Genomic DNA, 21530 nt, shown 5'->3' on the forward strand with positions numbered 1-21530 from the left:
GCAAGGCACGTTGGGGGATGTTCTCATGGAATGAGATGATGCCCATGCATTTCAATCCATGTTAGGTAGTGGGATGTTAACTGTGTGCTTAGTTGTGACTCCCTCAGGTAGCCAGTTCCCTCATCAGGGAGTCACACTCCAGGGTTAGTGAGCCAGCATTCTCATCCAAGAGCCCTTTGGCCCTCTTTAGTTCCTCCCTCTATCCCATAGGCTCTGAGGATTTGCATAAGGGATGCTAGATATTAGTACTGCTTGGTAAAAGAGTGGCTTGTTAGTATGATGAGTGTTACAAATGGGCTGTCACTGGTGACGCTAGTGCAGTCAATATATGTGGATTGGTTGAACTACTATTGTCAACTGTTGGTTGACAACTGCCCATTTTCTAATTAAATCTATATCCTGTTCATTTCGGGCTGGACCCTGAAGCATGACCTTAAATGAGACTGCTTAGTCACTGGTGCACAGGTTTTTGTTTGCCTAGTGCTGACTGTATGGCTAACATAAACTTGACCCTAGACTATTGACACAACTGCTTTGAGTCAATCTTTCATGCGAGCTGTAGTCAGTGCACCTGAGAAGTCAAAGAGCTGGGATTTTATCAACTTTACAGCACAGGCTGTGTGGACTGCTCTGTGCATCCTTGTTAATTAATGCTTGTTTAAGAAAGGTCTCCCAGTGGGATGGATTTAGGCTGAAACTTTTTAGTAGGAGGATCGTGGAGGGGGCTAACCCTCATTCACATTTAACCAATGACACTTGGTTACCAAAAGTAACTATTACTTAAGCATGATGATCTTAGGTCATTTTACAACTCCAAGATCATACCGAAAATTAGGTCAAATCTTTTAGCTGCTGCCCACATCAGTGCTTTTTCCCTAGAACTGTACTGTTATTATTATTCTTATTATTTTGATAGGGCTAAGACATATGATTGTGTAGGTGGTACACTGCAAGAGGGTTCCACCCTTGAGACATCCTTTATGTCATACATATTGTATATTATGTATACTTCCGGTAGATATCAATAGAGTACTGTGTTGTTTTTTTAAAGGTGGTATGTTAGGACATCTTTCTGACAAGTAGAAATAAAGGGTCTTAAGGGAAAGGATGCCTTCTAACCTTCACTAGTGGAAGACTAGTGGGTTAGGTTCCTTTAGCATTTCATTTCATCTTTCCCTCAGGTGAAGTAGGAAGGTAGCTCATAACTCCAGGAAATGCCTGGTATCTAATGGGACCTGTATAATTCATTGAATGAGTGAGCAATTAAAAGAGGTAAAAGCTTTCTGTTCCTAAACACTATTCAAAGGCTGCTTTTCATGGGCAAAGAACTAAAATGTAGGAAAACGATGCTCTTGAGAGCTGGGGTACTCAACTGTGTAATTAGGAAAATAGGCAATAAAGGAGGAAGAGAAAACATGACTTATCTCCCAGGCTTCCTTAGCTACGGAAGTGTCCCTCCCACCGAGTCTCACTAAAATCCTCTGCCATGTTTCCATCTCTGCACTTCTCACAATCTGAAATGGTTGTGTTCATTTGTTCTTTCACTAAAATGTGCACTCCAGGAGAGCAGGGATTTTTATGTATGTGTGTATTTTATGTAAAGATGTATTTTTTTAATTTCTGCTGCAATAAAAGATGTCTTCAACAACTGTTAGGTTTATATAACTGACGCATTTGTATAGTACATTGACCCAATTTTTCTTTCTTTTTTTAAGTTTTGGGATACAGGTACAGAATGTGCAGGTCTGTTACACAGATATATTTGTGCCATGTTGGTTTGCCACACCCATCAACCTGTCATCTAGGTTTTAAGTCCCACATGCATTAGGTATTTGTCCTAATGCTCTCCCTCCCCGTGCCTCTCACCCTCCCCACTGACAGGCACTGGTGTGTGATGCTCCCCTTCCTGTGTCCATGTGTTTTTATTGTTCAACTCCCACTTAGGAGTGAGAACATGGGGTGTTTGGCTTTCTGTTCCTGTGTTGGTTTGGAGAGTAGAGATGTTTAACTAATTTGTTCAGAGTTATATCCATAGCACCTAGAACAGTGTCCAGCTAAATTTATGGAATAAATGAATACATATTGAAGATCAGTGAAATGTGTACATTCACAGGAGCAGAGATTAAAAGGCAACATCAGGCTATCCCAGCTAGGCTCCAGTTTTACAGATGGTAAACGGGCGTTTCAGTGGAGAGTGGCTGAGCATCATTTGTGTTCTTTGTAATTTCTGAACCAGACTGATTGTATGCCAGGACCGGTATTCATTTGTATTCCTACAACCCACTGCACATGCATAGCAGCCTAAGACCCAGCTTTGGTGTCACAAACTCTCACCGTGTCCTCTATTAGGAAGATAGAGAAATAGGGGCAGCAAGAGATAACTTTAATAAGAACCATTTGGCAGCTACAAGATATAGGAAATGGAGGCCCTGAGAGATTAATTTTATCTCAAGTACTTAATGCACAAATAGTCTCCCCATTGCAGTAATTTCTGCAGGTGGAGACTTAGTCACATAGAATCTCTCAGCAGAGCACCTTAGAAAACTGTATTTTGGACTCCCAAACTGGAAAGTCCCAAGTCCAGCAGCTGTCTGCTAGCTTCCTGCCATGATAGGCCGTGGCTGTGTTTTCACAGAGCAAATGGCAGAGAGAACACCAGTGGAAAGCCTTGTGCATTTATTTTTTGCACTTAAAAGCTGCAGTTCAGAGATGACAGAAAGACAGTGTCAGCCATCTGTGAGCTTGAGAATGAATGACAGGGGCATCGGGATGTTCGGGCACTGCTGGGAAGCAGCTTGGGACAGGCAGCTGCTGCAAATGGCAGTCAGGAGAGACTCTGAAATGAAGTGACATGAAGACACACATGGGAATGCTCTCGTACCCCTGTTCCACCTGCTCTCTTTGCCTGCCTCCTCCCAGTTGGTGCTCACCATACCTTGAGGAGTTGACTTCCTAAGTGAATGATCTGGCTTCTCAGAAAGATGAGGCAGTACCTAAGAGCAGACTATAAGAGGTCCTACCCTAAACCTTGCTGCATAGGTTAACATCTGTACTCTTCAGGGCTTAATAGGTGCTGATGGTCCCCAGATGTTGGCTTATGACACTTAGAGACAGAATCGTACCATTACTCATTGGTTTCTATGGACGTATCCAGTGGACCTCTTAAGGGAAAAATGAAAGACTCTTGGACATGAGTGAATGGTACTCTTTCTTTTGTTGACATGGAGGTATTCAGGTCACATGTGTTTTTTTTCCAACCTCTATTAGCAGCTTTGAAAGGAGGAATAAATAGAAGTTGTCAACATTAATTCTTCACTAACTCATGATGGTTCATATTGGTCACTGCTTTCTTTCTTTTTTAACTTTTATTTTAGGTTTGGGGGTACATACGAAAGTTGGTTACATAGGTAAACTCATGTCACAGGGGTTTGTTGTACAGATTATTTTATCACTTAGAAATTAAGCCCAGTACCCAATTGTTATCTTTTCTGTTCCTCTCCCCCCTCCCACCCTTTACTCTTAAGTAGACCCAATGTCTGTTATGTCCTTCTCTGTGTTCATAAGCTATCATCATTTAGTTCCCACTTACAAGTGAGGACATGTGATATTTGGTTTTCTGTTCTGTTCCCGCATTAATTTGCTGAGGATAATAGCCTATACTCCACCCATGTTCCCACAAAAGATATGATCTCATTCTTTTCTATGGCTGCATAATATTCCCTGGTATATGTGTACCACATTTTCTTTAACTACTCTGTCACTGATGAGCATTTAGGTTGATTTCACATCTTTGCTATTGTGAATAGTGCTGCAAGGAACATTCATGTGCATGTGTCTTTATGGTAGGATGATTTGCATTCCTCTGGGTATATACTCAGTAGTGAGATTTCTCAGTCAAATGATAGTTCTGCTTTTAGCTTTTTGAGAAATCACTATACTGCTTTCCATAATACTTGAACTAATATATACTCCCACCAACAACCTTTTTATCTATAACCTTGCCAGCCTCTGTTATTTTCTGACTTTTTAGTAATAGCCATTCTAACCAGTGTGAGATGGTATTTCCTTGTGGTTTTGATTTGTATTTCTCTAATGATCAATGATATTGAGCTTTTTTTCACATGCTTCTTGGCCCCATAATCAATGATATTGAGCTTTTTTTCCACATGCTTCTTGGCCCCATACATGTCTTCTTTTGAGAAGAGTCTGTTCATGTCCTTTGCCCACGTTTTAATGAGATTGTTTGTCTTTCTCTTGTAAATTTAATTAAGTTCCTCATAAATTCTGGATATTAGACCTTTCTCAGATGCATAGTTTGCAAAAATTTTCTCCCCTTCTGTGGGTTTTCTGTTCATTTTATCAATAGTTTCTTTTGCTTTGCCTAAGCTCTTCAGTTTAATTAGATCCCACTTGTCAATGTTTGCTTTTGTTGCAATTGTTTTTGGTGTCTTTGTCATGAAGTATTTCCTCTTTCCTATGTCCAGGATGGTATCGCCTAGGTTGTCTTCTAGGATTTTTAAAAAATAGTTTTGGGTTTTACATTTAAGTATTAAATACATCTTAAGTTGATTTTTGTATCTGGTATAAGGAAGGGGTCCAGCTTCAGTCTTCTGCATGTGGCCAGCGCCATTTATTGAATAGTGAGTCTTTCCCCACTGCTTGTTTTGTCAGCTTCGTTGAAGATCAGATGGTTGTAGGTGTGGGATCTTATTTCTTGGCTCTCTACAGCTCCTTTAGCTGATAAGCAACTTCAGCAAAGCTGCAGGATACAAAATCAGTGTACAAAGATCACCAGCATTCCTGTACACCAGCAACAGCTGAATCAGAAAGGCAATCCCATTCACAATTGCCACCGAAAGAATAAAATATCTAGGAACGCACCTAACAAGGGAGGTGAAAGATCTCTATAATGAGAATTAAAAAACACTGCTCAGAGAAATCAGAAAAGACACAAACAAATGAAAAAATATTTCATGCTCATGATTAGGAAAAGTCAATATAATAGCCATGCTGCCCAAAGCAATGTACAGATTCAATGCTATTTCTACCAAACTACCAATGACATTCTTTACAGAACTAGAAAAAAACTGTTTTAAAATTTACATGGAACCCAAAAGGAGCCCAAGTAGCCAAGTCAGCCCTAAGCAAAATGAACAAAGCTGTAGGCGTCACATTACCCACAACTTCAAACTATATTACAGAACTGCAGTAACCAAAACAGCATGGTACAGGTACAAACCCAGGCACATGGTACAAACCCAGGCACACTGGTACAAACCCATGGAGACTCTTGCTTTTCTGAGTGCACACAAACCACTTAGAGAATATGTTTTATAACCAATTTGCAGTTCCAAGTGTCACATCACCTTCCTTTTTGAAAAGGGGTCAGGAATTAATTGGTCTTTTTTTCTTCTTACACACTTTCTCCTCAATGCAGAGCCCATCACTGCATGCACAGATATTCCCAAACTCCAGGAACCACTTCATCTAAGCCAGAAAGTCAAACAAATAATGAGAAAAAAACAGAAAATGTACATAAAATGTTAAACACATTTCTGAGTTATTGTGATGGAATAGCAGATAATTTCTTCTCATGCCACCCACCCCTCAGTCTCACTCTTTGTCAGCGTCTTTACCTCCCATCCCGAGTCTCCAGCACTGAAGTGCCTCAGGACTTTTCCTGGGCTCTCTACACTGTGCTCTAGGCAAGTTCATCCAGCCCATGCCTACAAATCCTGTCTACAGCCAGTGACTCCTAAATTCGAATCTTCTGTTCTGCCATCTCTCAGAATGAAATGAATTTCAATTAATGACCTGCTCAACTTAACTACTGGATGTATAGCTGTCTTAGACTTTATGTGTTCTACATAGTATTCATGCCTCTCAGGCCCCATTGCCACTTCTCTTTTCTCCCCCTATTCTTTCCTATCTCGGTAAATGACGCCACTGTCTTCCCAATTGCCAGACCTTGGAGTCACCTTGATTCCTTTCTTTTGCCAATCCCCTTGCCACTTTTTAAACATCATTAGTCTCATTGGCTCTAGTTCTGCAGTATAGCTCAGTACTTTTTACTTTTTCATTGTTACCTTCATGGACCAAGCTGCCATTATCTCTTGACAAGTCTGTTTCAGTACCCCCACCCATCCCAAGCTGGTCTTCCCATTTCGTGACTCCTTCCAGTGTATTTTTGCTCAGCATCTAAGGTAATCTTTCAAACACGGAGGTGAGATCCTGTGTTCTGCTTAAAACTCTCCATGGTTGCCCACTGTGACACCCTACCAGGGCCTGTGGGGTCTAACCCCCACTACCCCTCTCAGTTCACTCTCTAGCCACATGGTCTCCTTTCTGGACCTAAATATGCCAGGCTCATTTTCATGTCAGTCTGTACTCGCTGTGCTGTCTACCTGGAATGCTTTTCTCCTGGTTCTGTGCATGACTAGCTTTCTCTGCCCATCCGTGCCTCTGCTCAAAGATCATGAAATGTTCCTGTTCTGATCATTATCTTCACTATTCCTTTATCCTGTCTGATTTTCTCCTTAGCAATTAGCATGATGTGTTTTTTTGTTTAATTAGTATACCTACCTCACTAAAATATAAGAACTAGAAAGAGGAGCTTTGCCTGTCTTGTTCCCTATTGCATCCTAGTTCCTGGCACACAATTTGTGTTCAATATATATTTGCTAATTGCAATAATGAGATCTGAACTCAATTTCGGTGATTGGTCACTCTTTTTCCATCTTCGTTGTCCTTTAAAAAAGACAATGGCTTTGTGTATTTTGGCTTAAAGTTATTGTGTTGAGAAAGAAGAAAATAAATAGAGCTGGGTAAATTTTCTTTTCCTTGGAGAAGGTTGGATTATCCTTCCAGAACCTGGAGGTATTGTTTTTGCATCTTGCTGGGAAACAAGGTTACAGAACTAAGAACATTCCTCCCTTTCTTCTTAGCATTTCTCCTAGAGACTTAGATTTCTGGAGGCAAAGTTTCTTTTGTATTCCTCCTGGTTCCTGGGCTGCTTCTTTCCTCTATGGACAATGATCTTTAACAATCTAGTTCATCCGGTAATTCAGATGTCTTAAAAAGCAAACAATGCAAGGCAGTCTGTGATTAAGTCCCCAGTTTTTGGAGCCAACAGTGAATTTTCTTTTGTTTATCAGAATGTTCCTTTGATTATTACTTTCAATAATAATATTATTGAAAATAATATTATTATTGAATAGTAATAATTGAATTTTTTAAATTAAGAACTGAATTAGAACCATGTCCCCGAAAGCCAGTATTACTACAGGTTGGAGTCTTACAGCTGAGCAGGTCATCACTTTGCATATGACTGTCAGTATTTGACAAGCATAACTCTAATGTATAATGTGGTTTTGCAAGAAAGAAAATTATTAAAGGTTAATAGAGAGTATTGTCATATTATCTTTAATAACTGTCATATTACTGACATATTAATGCCATATTATCACAGTCCTGTCACATATTAGGGACCATGGGGATGTTGACATATTGATATGTGAATTTCAGATGATATTAATGTTTTCAGAAATTAAACATTATATTTACAGCCAAAGGCACCCACCTGATCCCTTGCCTCTCCTTTCTTCACCAGATAATGGATATTCTTAAGCTGATGCGGATTATGGAATATATTTCATTCTAAATATATTCTGTGTGTAATATGTAATATATAATTGCAGTTAATCAAATACATCATGTTATAGGTATCATTGTAGGTTTTTTTCACTCAGTATCTTTTTGAAATATGTGAAAAAGACATATTTCAAATGTCATATCTACACATGTGGCTTTAGCACATTTCCTTTGCCTCAGCCTCCCACGGTGCTAGGGCTACAGGTATGAGCCACCATCCTCGACCATGATGCAGTTTTAATTTGCATATTCTCATTATTAATGAAGTTGAAAGCAGATTTTCACATTTCTTGATCATTCGGGTACTTTCTTCTGTAATATGCCTGCTAATTTTCATTGTTTATTTTTCTCTAAGATTATTGTTTAAATGAACCCTCTATATATTCTGGATAATCAGTCTTTGGCGTCTCATGAACTTCAAATATCATTTGCTAGATTGTGGATTTCTTTTTGATGTCTTGATCCTGATTACACATTTTAATGTACTTCACTATTATATTTTCCTTAATGGTTTACACTTTTTGTATTACATTTTCAAAACCCCTCCCGGCTCCAATATAATAAAGACCTTATTTTATCCTTCCTTCTATGGATAACAATGATTTCAGCATCCATTAATGAATGATTCATTTTTTTTCATAATATTTGAAATTCTACATCTGAAATTATTGCAAGTTCTCTTCTCTATATATAGGGTTCTGTTACTAGTTTCTATTCCATTTTAGTAGCTATGGCTGTTTCTTTTTTTATTTGTTTCTTTTGTAAATTGCCTAGTCTCTGGTATGTCTTTTTTTTTTTTTTAATTGTACTTTAGGTTCTGGGGTACATGTGCAGATCATGCAGGGTTGTTGCATAGGTACACACATGGGAAGGTGGTTTGCTGCCTCCATCCCCTCGTCATCTATATCTGGCATTTCTCCCCATGTTATCCTTCCCTACCCTCCCCACCCTCCATTGTCCCTCCCCAAGCCCCCCCAACTGACCCTAGTTTGTGATGCTCCCCTCCCTGTGTCCATGTGTTCTCATTGTTAACACCTGCCTATGAGTGAAAATATGGGGTGTTTGATTTTCTGTTCTTCTGTCATTTTGCTGAGAATGATGGTTTCCAGGTTCATCCATGTCCCTACAAAGGACACAAACTCATTGTTTTTGATGGCTGCATAGTATTCCATGGTGTATATGTGCCACATTTTCCTTGTCTAGTCTACCATCAATGGGCATTTGGGTTGGTTCCAGGTCTTTGCTATTGTAAACAGTGCCACAATGAACATACGTGTGCGTGTGTCTTTATAATAGAATGATTTATAATCCTTTGTGTATATACCCAGTAATGGGATTGCTGGGTCAAATGAAATTTCTATTTCTAGATCCTTGAGGAATCACCACACAGTCTTCCACAATGGTTGAACTAATTTACACTCCCCCCAACAGTGTAAAAGTATTCCTATTTCTCCACATCCTCTCCAGCATCTGTTGTCTCCAGATTTTTTGTTGATTGCCATTCTAACGGGCATGAGATGATATCTCAGGTATCTCAGTGTGGTTTTGATTTGCATTTCTCTAATGACCAGTGATGCCGAGCATTTTTTCATCTGTTTGTTGGTGTCATATATGTCTTCTTTTGGAAAGTGTCTGTTCATATCCTTTTCCCACTTTTGAATGGGTTTGTTTGTTTTTTTCTTGTAAATCTGTTTTAGTTCTTCGTAGATTCTGTATATTAGCCCTTTGTCAGATGGGTAGACTGTGAAAATTTTTTCCCATTCTGTTGGTTGCCAGTTTGCTCTAATGATTCTTTTGCTGTACAGAAGCTCTGAAGTTTAATTAGATTCCATTTGTCTATTTTGGCTTTTGTTGCCATTGCTTTTGGTGTTTTAGTCATGAAGTCCTTACCTATGCCTATGTCTTGAATGGTTTTGCCTAAGCTTTCTTCTAGGGTTTTATAGGGTTTTTTATGGTCCTATGTTTAAGTCTTTAATCCATATGGAGTTAATTTTAGTGTAAGGCGTCAGGAAGGGGTCCAGTTTCTGCTTTCTGCACATGGCTAGGCAGTTTTCCCAACAACATTTATTAAACAGGGAATCCTTTCCCCATTGCTTGTTTTTGTGAGGTTTGTCAAAGGTCAGATGGTTGTAGATGTGTGGTGTTGCTTCCAAGGTCTCTGTTCTGTTCCATGGTCTATGTCTCTGTTTTGGTACCAGTACCATGCTGTTTTGATTACTGTAGGCTTGTAGTATAGTTTGAAGTCAGGTAGCCTGATGCTTCCAGCTTTGTTCTTTTTGCTCAGGATTGTCTTGGTTATGTGGGCTTTCTTTTGATTCCATATAAAGTTTGAAGTGTTTTTTTCTAGTTCTGTGAAGAAGGTCATTGGTAGCTTGATGGGGAATAGCGTTGAATCTATAAATTAGTATGGCCATTTTCATGATATTGATTCTTCCTATGGTCAGCATGGAATGTTTTTCCATCTGTTAGTGTCCTCTCTTAAGTCCTTGAGTAGTGTTCTGTAGTTCTCCTTGAAGAGATCCTTTACATCCTTTGTTAGTTATATTCCTACGTATTTTATTCTCTTTATAGCAATTGTGAATAGGAGTTTGCTCTTGATTTGTCTCTGTTTTTCTGTTACTGGTGCATAGGAATGCTTGTGATTTCTGCACATTGATTTTGTATCCTGAGACTTTGCTAAAGTTGCTTAACAGTTTCAGGAGATTTTGGGCTGAGACGATGGGGTCTTCTAAATATATGATCATGTCATCTGCACAGAGACAATTTTACTTCCTCCTTTTCTAATTGAATACCCTTTATTTCTTTTTCTTGCCTGATTGATCTGGCTAGAGCTTCCAATACTATATTCAATAGGAGTAGTGAGAGAGGGCATCCTTGTCTAGTGCCAGTTTTCAAAGGGAATGCTTCCAGTTTTTGCCCATTCAGTATGATATTGGCTGTGGATTTGTCATAAATAGCTTTTAGTATTTTGTGATATGTTCCATCAAACCTAGTTTATTGAGGGTTTTTAACATAAAGGGCTGTTGAATTTTGTCAAAGGCCTTCTCTGTATCTGTTGAGATAATCATGTGGTTTTTGTCTTTGGCTCTGTTTATGTGATGGATTACATTTATACACTTGCATACGTTGAACCAGAGGTATGGCTGTGTCAATAACTTTAGCTGTCTAGTAAGTCTTGATGTCTTAGGAATATGAAGAGTCTTTATATTCTGTTTCAGAATTACCTTGACTTTTTTCTGTCGTTCAAATTTTAGAATCAGTTTATCAAATACTAAGAAAAAAAAAAACCCTGTTGAGATTTTCACTGGAATTGTTAAGTATTTATTTGTGATGTTAAATGTTCCTTTCTATAAATATACCAGCAGTTTCCATTTATTTTAGACCTTTGTTTTGTGTTCTTCAATAATAACCTTATAATTTTCTCCCTAAAGTTCTTACATATATTTTGTTAAATTTATTTCTTGGTGTTATTTTGTAATATAACCTGTCTTTTCAAAAATAATTGCTTGGGAATGTGCACATTATTGAATGTTGTATATTTTTCTTGTGTTCAGTAAACCTACTGAACTCTCTTATTAGTCCTAACAGTTTATAGTGCTCCGAATTATTTATATAAATAAACAAGGCATGTTCTTGCTAAGCATTACACTTCTCATTTCTTTTCTTGCCTTACTATATAGGACAAGAGTTGTATCACATTTTGTATTAAATAGAAGTAGTAGAAGAAAGAATCCTTATCTTTCTCCTGTGCTAAAGGGGGTACTTTAAATATTTCTTCAGTAAGTATTATGTAAACTTTTTTCTTATAGATTACCCTTTTCAGATAGGAAATCTCTTTCCTATTCATATGTGAAGATGTTTTATACTGTATGTATATTTAATTTGTTCAAATTCCTGTTTCCTGAAATTATTGAAATAATCATATAATTTCTGTATTTTAATCTATAAATGTGAGGATTATGTTGACAATTTTTTCCATGTTAATTGAAATTTTCATTTCAAAGATAAGCCAAATATTGCTATGGTACAACTGTTAGATTTGGTTTGCTAATAGTTTATTTAGGAATTTTTTTCCATCTATGTTTGTAAGTGACGATGATCTGGAATTTTATTTTTTATAGTATCCATGCCTTATTTTGGTTAAATATTACATTAGCCTTATAAATTTAGTGGGGGCCGGGCGCGGTGGCTCACGCCTGTAATCCCAACACTTTGGGAGGCCTAGGCGGGTGGATCACAAGGTCAAGAGATCGAGACCATCCTGGTCAACATGGTGAAACCCCGTCTCTACTAAAAATACAAAAAAATTAGCTGGGCATGGTGGCGCGTGCCTGTAATACCAGCTACTCAGGAGGCTGAGGCAGGAGAATTGCCTGAACCCAGGAGGCGGAGGTTGCGGTGAGCCGAGATCGCACCATTGCACTCCAGCCTGGGTAACGAGCAAAACTCCATCTCAAAAAAAAAAAAAAAAAAAAAAAAATTTAGTGGGGAGCTAAATAATAATAGTTTTATATTTTATTTGCATAAGCTAGATTTTGACTTCAGTTTCTTGAAGTCAAATAAAATTTGTTTGTAAAACTATCTGAGCCTAGTGGGTTTTTATTGGTTATGCATAGATTTTTAGCTACTGGTATATTATGTTTAACAAATTTAATTCTATTAAAGATTTTTATTTCTTATGGAATCCATTTCATTAAGACATATTTTCCTCAAAAACTGATCAGTCAAAAGTTTTCAAATGTACTGACAAAATTATACATAGGTAATAACAAATTAAAACATCTATATCTGTAATGGTTTTCTAATTTTGACTTTTTTATTTATTTGTGTTTTCTCTTTCTTCTTAATATCCTCAGAGTTGCATCTTTCAAACAGCTTCCAGTCTGTTGATCATTTGTTTTTGTTTCTTTAAGCTCTGCTCTTAATTTTGTTATTGTCTTCCTTCTCCCATGTATACTTTACTTTGTAGTTTTCCTTCTAGTGTTAGATAGCTTCTTAATTTTCACTCTTCTCTATTTCTTCATTCCTCATAAGTTCTGATTTATATGTATCCCACATGGATATATATAATTTTAAAACATTTTCTCTTTTTCTAATTGATACTATTACAATATTTTGTAGAACTCATGACTTATCTGAAAGTCTTTTTAATTTTCAAAATAGCTGGGCACCATGGCTCACATCTTTGTAAGCCTAGCACTTTGGGAGGCTGAGGCAGGCAGATAGGAATTTGAGACCAGCCTGGACAACATGGTGAAACCCCATCTCTACTGAAAAAAAAAAAAAAAAAAAAAAAAAAAAAATTAGCCGACTGTGGTGGCAGATGGCTGTAATCCCAGCTACTTGGGGGACTGAGGCAGGAGAAAAGCTTGAACCTGGGAGGTGGATGTTGCATTGAACCAAGATTGTGGCACTGCACTCCAGCCTGGGTGACAAAGCAAAAACTGTCTCAAAAAATTTTTTTTAAAAATACATAACTGTATTTTTATTTTTCTCAGTGGTATCTGAGTCAGTGATATTCTAGTCATGGGATGCACTCTGTAGGTATCAGTACTTTTGTATTTGTTGTTATGTACTTTGTTAACCATTTACTTTTCTATCTATATTGACATAACATGTGTGCTTGAAAATAATCTTAGAGCAGATGTCATATATATGTGTCTCCATTAGAAGAATTTTTTTTAACAATGATGCTCAAACCTACTATATACTTAAAAGATTTATCTGCTTAATCTCTCAGCCATCTAAAGAGGTATGCTAAAATTAACATTATAATTAGGGATTTTTCAATTTTTCTTTTTTCTGAGATGGAGTTTCACTCTGTTGCTCAGGCTGGAGTGCAGTGGCATGATCTCAGCTCACTGCAACCTCTGCCTCTTGGGTTCAAGTGACTCTTCTGCCTCAGCCTCCCAAGTAGCTGGGACTACAGGCAGGTACCACCATGCCCAGCTAATTATTGTATTTTTAGCAGAGATGGGATTTCACCATGTTGGTCAGGATGGTCTTGCACTCGGCCCCCAAAGTGGGATTTTTCAATTTCTTATTGTAATTATCAACATTTGCTTTATACATTCTTCTCTTTGTTATTAACTGCATGTATATACAGATTTATTATAATTTGCCAACCAATCGTTTCTTTTATTCTCATAGTAAAACCTTTATATTCTTTGTAATATATTCTGACTTAGTCAATTTTGTGTGATATTAGAAGTATGACAAATTTATTTGGTTAATGTTTGCCTGGTGTTTAATTTTACATCACTTTACATTGAAATTTTATTTGTCTTTATAGATTAAACATTTCTATTGTTAGCAGTGTATCACTAAATTTTCTGTTTTGTAAAATCAAGACTAAAAGCCTCTGCCTTTTAATGGGCAAATTTAATCCATTTGCATTTACTTCAATTACAGGAACAGTTGAATTAACATTCTCTCTCTTCATTGATTTTCATTATTGAGGTGTAATTTACATAGAGTAATATGCATAAACCTTAAGTGTACCTCTGTAATCTACACTCCAAAATCAAGATATATTTCTATTATCTCAGAAATTTTCCTCATTATTCTGTGTTAATTCTTTCTTCAGCCAGGAGCAACCACTGTTCTTATTTCTATCACATGGATAAGTTTTACCTGTTCTCAAGCTTCATATAAATGAAATCCTACAGTAGGTATGTAGGAGATTTGTCAGGGTGGTGGGAGAAGTTATAGAGAAAGACACAAACGTTCTTGAAAGTCAGAGGGTTTTGCAAAGCTTCTGGGGAGAATAAAGCTGAAGGCAGCCAATTGTCTTACCCAGAGGCTGAGGGTGAGGAGTAGGTAACAAAGGAATGTAAAGTTTATCTGGATAAGTTTGTTTACTCATGTTGTGGTAAAACTGACCTTTGCTCATCCGCACACAACTGCTCCCTGTAAAGGGGAACAAAAATGTTAATTACCCAAGGATTGTATTTGCTACAGGCTTTTGACTTTATCCCTGTACTGAATAAAAGTGAGCAGTGTGAGCTTCTCGAGGCTGCTCATTCTCCAGCAGTGCCCTAGCTGCTCTCACACAAAGTACCAGTGTCTGAGTACTTTCATTTATCGCTTGGCCGGAATCTGCGGGACACACTCAGCCTATGAACTCTACTGTGCCTGCTTCTTTTGCAAAAAATAATATTTTTGAAATCCATCCTCACGATTGTATGAATCAGAGTTAGTGTCTTCTTTTTAGTGTGGAGTATTTCATTGAATGAATATACCACAGTGTGTTAATCCATTCTGTTGATGGTGGATAGTAGAGTTGCTTCCAATTTTTGACTCTTATAAATGAAGCCTCTATGAAAAGTTGTGTTCTAGGTTTTTTTGTGGAAATGTATTTTCATTTCGCTCAGATAATTATCGAGGAGTAAAATCCCTGGGTCATATGATCAGAGGACATTACCTTTATGAGTAGCTCCCAAACTGTTTCTCTAAGTTGTTGCATCATTTTACATTGCCACAAATTTCTCCACATTGTTGTCAATAGTGGGTATTATCAATGTCAAGTTTCTAAAATTTCAGCCTTTCTGGAGTAGGTAGTGGTATCCCTTTGTAATTTTAATTTAAATTTCTTTAGTGACAAAAGATACTGATTTATGTTCTAATTGGCCTTTTATATATCTACTTTTGTGAATTATATTTTGAAAAATTTACTCTTTTTATTGGATTGCTAATCTTAATATTACTGTTTTTTTGTGTTCTTCATACTTAAATAATTTTTTTTTTTTTTTTTTTTTTTTTTTTTTTGAGATGGAGTTTCGCTCTCCTTACCCAGGCTGGAGTGCAATGGTGCGATCTCGGCTCACCGCAACCTCCGCCTCCTGGGTTCAGGCAATTCTCCTGCCTCAGCCTCCTGAGTAGCTGGGATTACAGGCACGCACCACCATGCCCAGCTAATTTTTTGTATTTTTAGTAGAGACGGGGTTTCACCATGTTGACCAGGATGGTCTCGATCTCTCGACCTTGTGATCCACCCGCCTCGGCCTCCCAAAGTGCTGGGATTACAGGCTTGAGCCACCGCGCCCGGCTTAAATAATTTTTTTTAGAGACAGCCTTGTTCTGCAACTCAGACTAGAGTACAGTGGCACCATCATATCTCACTGTATCCTGGAACTCCTGAGATTAAGTGATCCTCTCACCCCAGGCTTCTGAATAGCTAGAACTGCAGGTGTGAAACCCCACCTGGCTAATTGTTTACTCTTTCATAGACACATGTATTGTATTTACCCCAGTATATAGCCTATCTTTTAATTATCTTATTAGTAACTTTGGAAGAAGGAATGATTTTGATTTGTATGAACTCTTTTATCAGTTATTCTCATAACTCATACTTCTTTTAGCAAAAAAAATCTTGATCTACTTCAAACTTGCAAAAATTGTGTTCTAAATTAAAACTGATAGTTGCAGTTTTTACCTCTAGGTCTGTTTCCACTTTGTATTAATTTCTGTTTAGGTTATACGTAAGGGTTGATGCTCATTTTTTACAATAAATGTATCCAGTTTTTCTAGCACTGTCCTTTATTAATTAAGTCACCTTCCCTCCTTTGTTATAAATTGATTAATAATCTATATGTATGTCTATTTCTGTTCCATTTCCATATATCTCTATTTATGTCATTATCATACTGTCCTGATTACTCTTATGTTTTCAAGGAAATCTTGGAATCAGGCAGTATAAGTTCTCTAACTTCATTGTTTTTTAATCAAAGTTGTTTTGGATACTGTTTCAAATCTTAAAATCTGCCTACTGATTTCTACCAAAAAAAAAAAAAAAAAAAAAAAAAAAAAGCCCACTGGGATTTAGATTGGGATTACATTAAATCAGTTGATCAGTTTGGGAGAGAAATGACATCTTAACAATATTGAAATTTCCAGTCCATTAACACAGTATCTCTCTTCACTTAAGTCTTTTTAAAATTTTTCCAAGCTATATAGCTTTCTAGTTATCAGTATGGAGTTTTCTTCATCTTTTATTAAATCTATTCACAACTATTTTGTATTTTGTAAATAGACGATTTTTTTTCTTTAAAGAATGTTTTTTATTTTAGAACAGTTTAAGATTTACAGAAAAGTTGAAAGTATAGTACAGAGATCTTCTGTAAACCCTTCACCCAGTTCATCATTTATTAACATCCTGCATTGCCTTGGTACATTTGTCACAACTAAGAAACCAGCATTGGTACACTGCTATTAACTAAACTCTGGAGTTTATTCAGATGTCACCAGTGTTCCCACTAATGTCCCTGTTCAGTTCCAAAATCCCATCCAAGATACCACATTGCATTTGGTCATAATGCCTCTTTAGTCTCCTCTGGTCTATGGCCATTTCTCAGAATTTCCTTCTTTTTATGATCTTGACAATTGTGAGGAGTACTGGTCAGGTATTTTATCAGGTATTCGAATACACCTCAATTGAGATTTGTTTAATGCTTTTCTCATGATTGGATTTGGGTTTAGGGGAGAAAAACCACTGAAGTAGAGTGCTATTCTCATTACATCATCACTCTTTTTGATTTTGCCAGTATTTGAGCTGGGAGAGGGTTGGATTGTGGTTTCAAATATTTTTTGTTTTATCTTTGAATTCAACTCTGGCAGGATTCATGAGTCCTATTTTCTTGCCCCTCCTATATTGAAGCTTCCTTTGCAAAATTTGAGGATTTAGATGTGTAAGTGATTTGCTTTTGCATTTAGGCTCAGTTGCATCTATCCATGCTTTCCTCTAAAGCTTGGCTGGTTGCTTCTCATCTGCACGAAGTATCTCTGTGTATGGTTGAAGCCCACTCCTCTGTCCATCTGTATCCAAACTGAAACTGAGGCTCTCTGTTCACTTACAAAGGTCTCTTTTCCCTCCGCAACTCAGTTATTCAAGGCTTCTAACTGCTCTGTATTAGCCTTTTTGAATAGTATGATTTTTATTTTTTCTGCTGTTTTCTTGTTTGCACAAGAGAAATGGTTCTTCATATCCTACTTCTTAAACAGAAGTAAAGGTTATATATATTTGGGTGTTTTCTTTAAGTTGTTTATTCCTTATGCTTTTTTTTCTCCATTTCTTCCTTCTATTGAATTATTTGTTCTATTTTCTTTACAAATTTTAAAACTCCCCCTCTAGTTTGCAAGTGATATTTCTCTTATATGTTTTCAGGAATCAACAAATATTTTTAATGAGAATGCTTAACTTAAAATCAAAACATAAGTAATGTTTTACTCATTCACTTGCTTTAATTATATATTAGTGTAATCTTATGTTTTTATCTTACCCTTTTTATGTGTCAGGATTAATACTACTAATTATTATTATTTATAAACTCAGTTCTTGCTTTAGATTTTCATGATTTGCTCACCATTGCTTCTCTAATCCCATTCTCTTCTATGAAGTTTAAATTCCTTTTCTCAGTCATTACTCTTGGATAGTTCTTTCAGTCAGGGTCTCTAAATGGTAAATATTTCATTCTTTGTATGAAACTATTTTTATTTTACCATGGTTCTTGAACAGCAATTTAGCTGAGGAGAAAATTCTAGGCTTACTATTTATTTTTGCTCACTATTTTTAGTACATTATTCAGTTTACATCTGACCTATACTGTTGTTTTTGAGAAGTTTGCCGCCAGTTAAAATGCCAATTATTGGTACATGAAATGGTTGGCCTCTGTCTACTTGCATCTAAAATATTTTTCTCATTGTGTCCTGTAGTTTTAATGTGTATACAATATTTGTGTCCTGTAGTTTTTTTGTGTCCTGTAGTTTTAATGTGTATACAATATTCTTATAACCCAAATAAATGCCATATTGTTTTAGATGCCAGCATTTTATGATGTATTTTAATATCTAGGAGTTTGACAAATCTCTGCTATAGCATTATTCTTCTTTTTAAGTATTTTTTTCCATGGGGTGCTGTGGCTCTCACTTGTAATCCCGTCACTTTGGGATCGCTGAGGTATGCAGATCACTTAAGGTCAGGAGTTCAAGACCAGCCTGAGCAGCAAGGTGAAACCCTGTCTGTACTAAAAATACAAAAATTAGCCAAATGTCATGTTGTGTGCCTGTAGTCCCAGCTACTCAGGAAGCTGAGGCAGGAGAATTGTTTGAACCTTGGAGGTGGAGACTACAATGAGCTGAGATAGTGCCACTGTGCTCTAGCCTGGGCAATGAGCGAGACTTCATCTCAAAACAAAACAACAAAAAAATTGTTCCTTACAAAATTCACTGATTATTTTTCAGACTAATTTCAGAACAATTTTGTCAACTCCCCAGATAATGAGATTGTATTGACTTTTTAGATTGGTTTTGAAGAAAATAGACATATTATGTTTTCCTATCCAAGAATATATATAGTACATCTCTTAATTTGTCTTTGTTTTGGATAAATTACATAGTTTTACTTAGCTAGGTCTTGAATATGCCTATAATTGTGTTATATATTTTTGTTTTATATTTTATAATTATGCAGTTTTATTAATGTAGTTCCTGAGCATGTTGTACTGTTTATTTCTAGGTGTCTTGTGTTTTTAAAGCATTTTTTGAATCTGATATTTTTCTGGCATATTTTTAATAAAATACTGCATACAATTTTATTTTTATATACTTACCTTAATCCAGAGTAACTTACTTATCTTCACAGCTCTGTTAATTTTTCATTAAATATGTTTTATTTTTTAAAAAATGAACTTTCAGATTCTCTTGAATTTTCAAGGCTAAATAAAAACCTATAAAAATCAATAACTGTGCTCTTTCCTTTCCAATACTTTTAATTTAATGTTGACATCCAATTTCATTGGCTATATTGTAAAGACTGTGAAGTAATAGTAATGATATCACTATCATGTTCTTAATTTCTTTGAGAATTACAGCAGTTTTTCAAAGAGCACATTACTGCCAGTTGATTTAAGGACATTTAAAACACACACATTAAAACAAAGTCCAGTTTATTTTTAGAGTCTTTCTAATGTTGAGAAAAGGCTGTTTAGGTTTAAGGGCTCTTTTAAGTGTAAAATATTACAAACACAAAACTTGTGAAATGTGTGGGCATAGTTTAATAAGGAATAATAGAAGAAACCTTGAGTACCCATATTAATTTAAAAAAAATCCAATACTTTCCAAACCATCTTTGGGGATCCCTTTGATTGCATCTCATTTCTTACCTCTGTCTAAGATGACCAATATTCAGAAGTGTACATTTCTTATTTCCTTGCTTTTCGTTAAGGTTGTTCCACTACTTAAAAATCTCCCAATAATCAAACCATTACTTTGAACTTAATGTAAATCAATTTATTAGCCTTCTTTTGTAATTTTTCTTTCATTGTGTTGAGATTCATTTATCTAAACACATCAAGTTCTTGCTGATTCCTTTTAACTGATGCATCCATTGTCCAAATGTGCCACAACTGACCTGCTGCTTCTCCTATTGATGGACATTGTTTCCAGTTTTTAACTTTTGTGAACAATCTTGCTATATCATTTTTGTATATGTTTCCTGACACACATTTGTAAGAGTTTTCTGAGAGAGAGTTTCTTGTAAGAATTTTTCAACCAAAGGTGGAAATTTCTGGGTTTTGATGCTTGTGCATGGCCACCTTTACTGATTAATATCAAAATGTTTTTAAGTGGTTATACCAGTCCATATTTCCATTAATAACATAATGAGATTTCTCATTGCTCCACGTCTTGCCTACTTCTAGTACAGTCAGATTTTCAGATTATTCCCCATAGGAAGTAACAGTTCAATGTGATTTAAATTCACATTTATCTATTAAGTAATCAAGGTTGATCAACTTTTAAGATGTTTATGGTCTATTTATTTTCTCCCTATTAGATTCCTGTTTGTAAATTTTTTCTGTGGAGTTATGACTTCTGATCACTGATTTTTTAAAAGGAATCCCTTATTTTTTTGGTATATGAATTCTCTGTTGGTTCTGTGTTACAAAAATCTACTCTTATTTTTCATGAAAAACTTCTTAATTTTTCAAGTTGTCAAAACTTTCAATCTTTTACTTTGTTGTGCTTGTATCTTATTTTAAAAATGTTTTCTTTACTCAAGTAATAAAGTTAATTATCTTATACTGATTTCTAAAAATATTGTTAGATGGAATACTTTTCAACTATTGTCATTAAGGGTTTTGTTAGTAGCAGTTTTGTTATAGGTTCACTTTATCAGATTATATTTTACGAAAAGCCTCCTTTTTTATTTACCAGGATAATCGGGGGGGATTTTTTTCTAATTTGTTAATACGATGAATTGCATTAATTTATTTTCTATATTCAATAAATGTTAGAGTTCTTAGGCAAACCCAAATATCAACCTTATGTTTTAATAAAGCATAGTGATGTTTTGTTATTTTTATTTATTTCTGAATTTGGTTTGCCAATATTTTGTTTACATTTTTTTTCATTTATGCTCATGAGTAGAATTGCCCTGTTGTACTGTCTCTGTCTTGTTTGGAATCAGCCTAATAAAAAGAATTCTCTGGAAAAGTTTGTGTAAATTTGAAATTATCTGTTCCTATTTGTTTGGTAGAACATGTCTGTAAAGCCATCTGGGTCCGTTGTTTTCTTTTCTTAACATGTTGAACTATTAATATGATATTAAAAACAGTGATCAGATTATTTCCACTTTTTTTCCTTTCTTGAGTCAATTTTGGTAGGTTGGTTTTTTCTAGAAATTTATCAATTGTATGAAAACTTATAAATTTATTGGCATAAAGTTATCCATATTAACCTATTAACTATTAATCTCTGCAGTACCTGTTGTTTTCTTTTACTTGAAATATTATTTCCACATTATCTCTGTTTTTACTGATTAATTTTTAACAATAATTTTTTATGTATTATTAGTCTTTTCAAAGAACCAACTTCCAGCTTTGTTG

Source organism: Saimiri boliviensis, chromosome 8 (genome assembly GCF_048565385.1).
Source record: "Saimiri boliviensis isolate mSaiBol1 chromosome 8, mSaiBol1.pri, whole genome shotgun sequence".
Lineage (NCBI taxonomy): Eukaryota > Metazoa > Chordata > Mammalia > Primates > Cebidae > Saimiri > Saimiri boliviensis.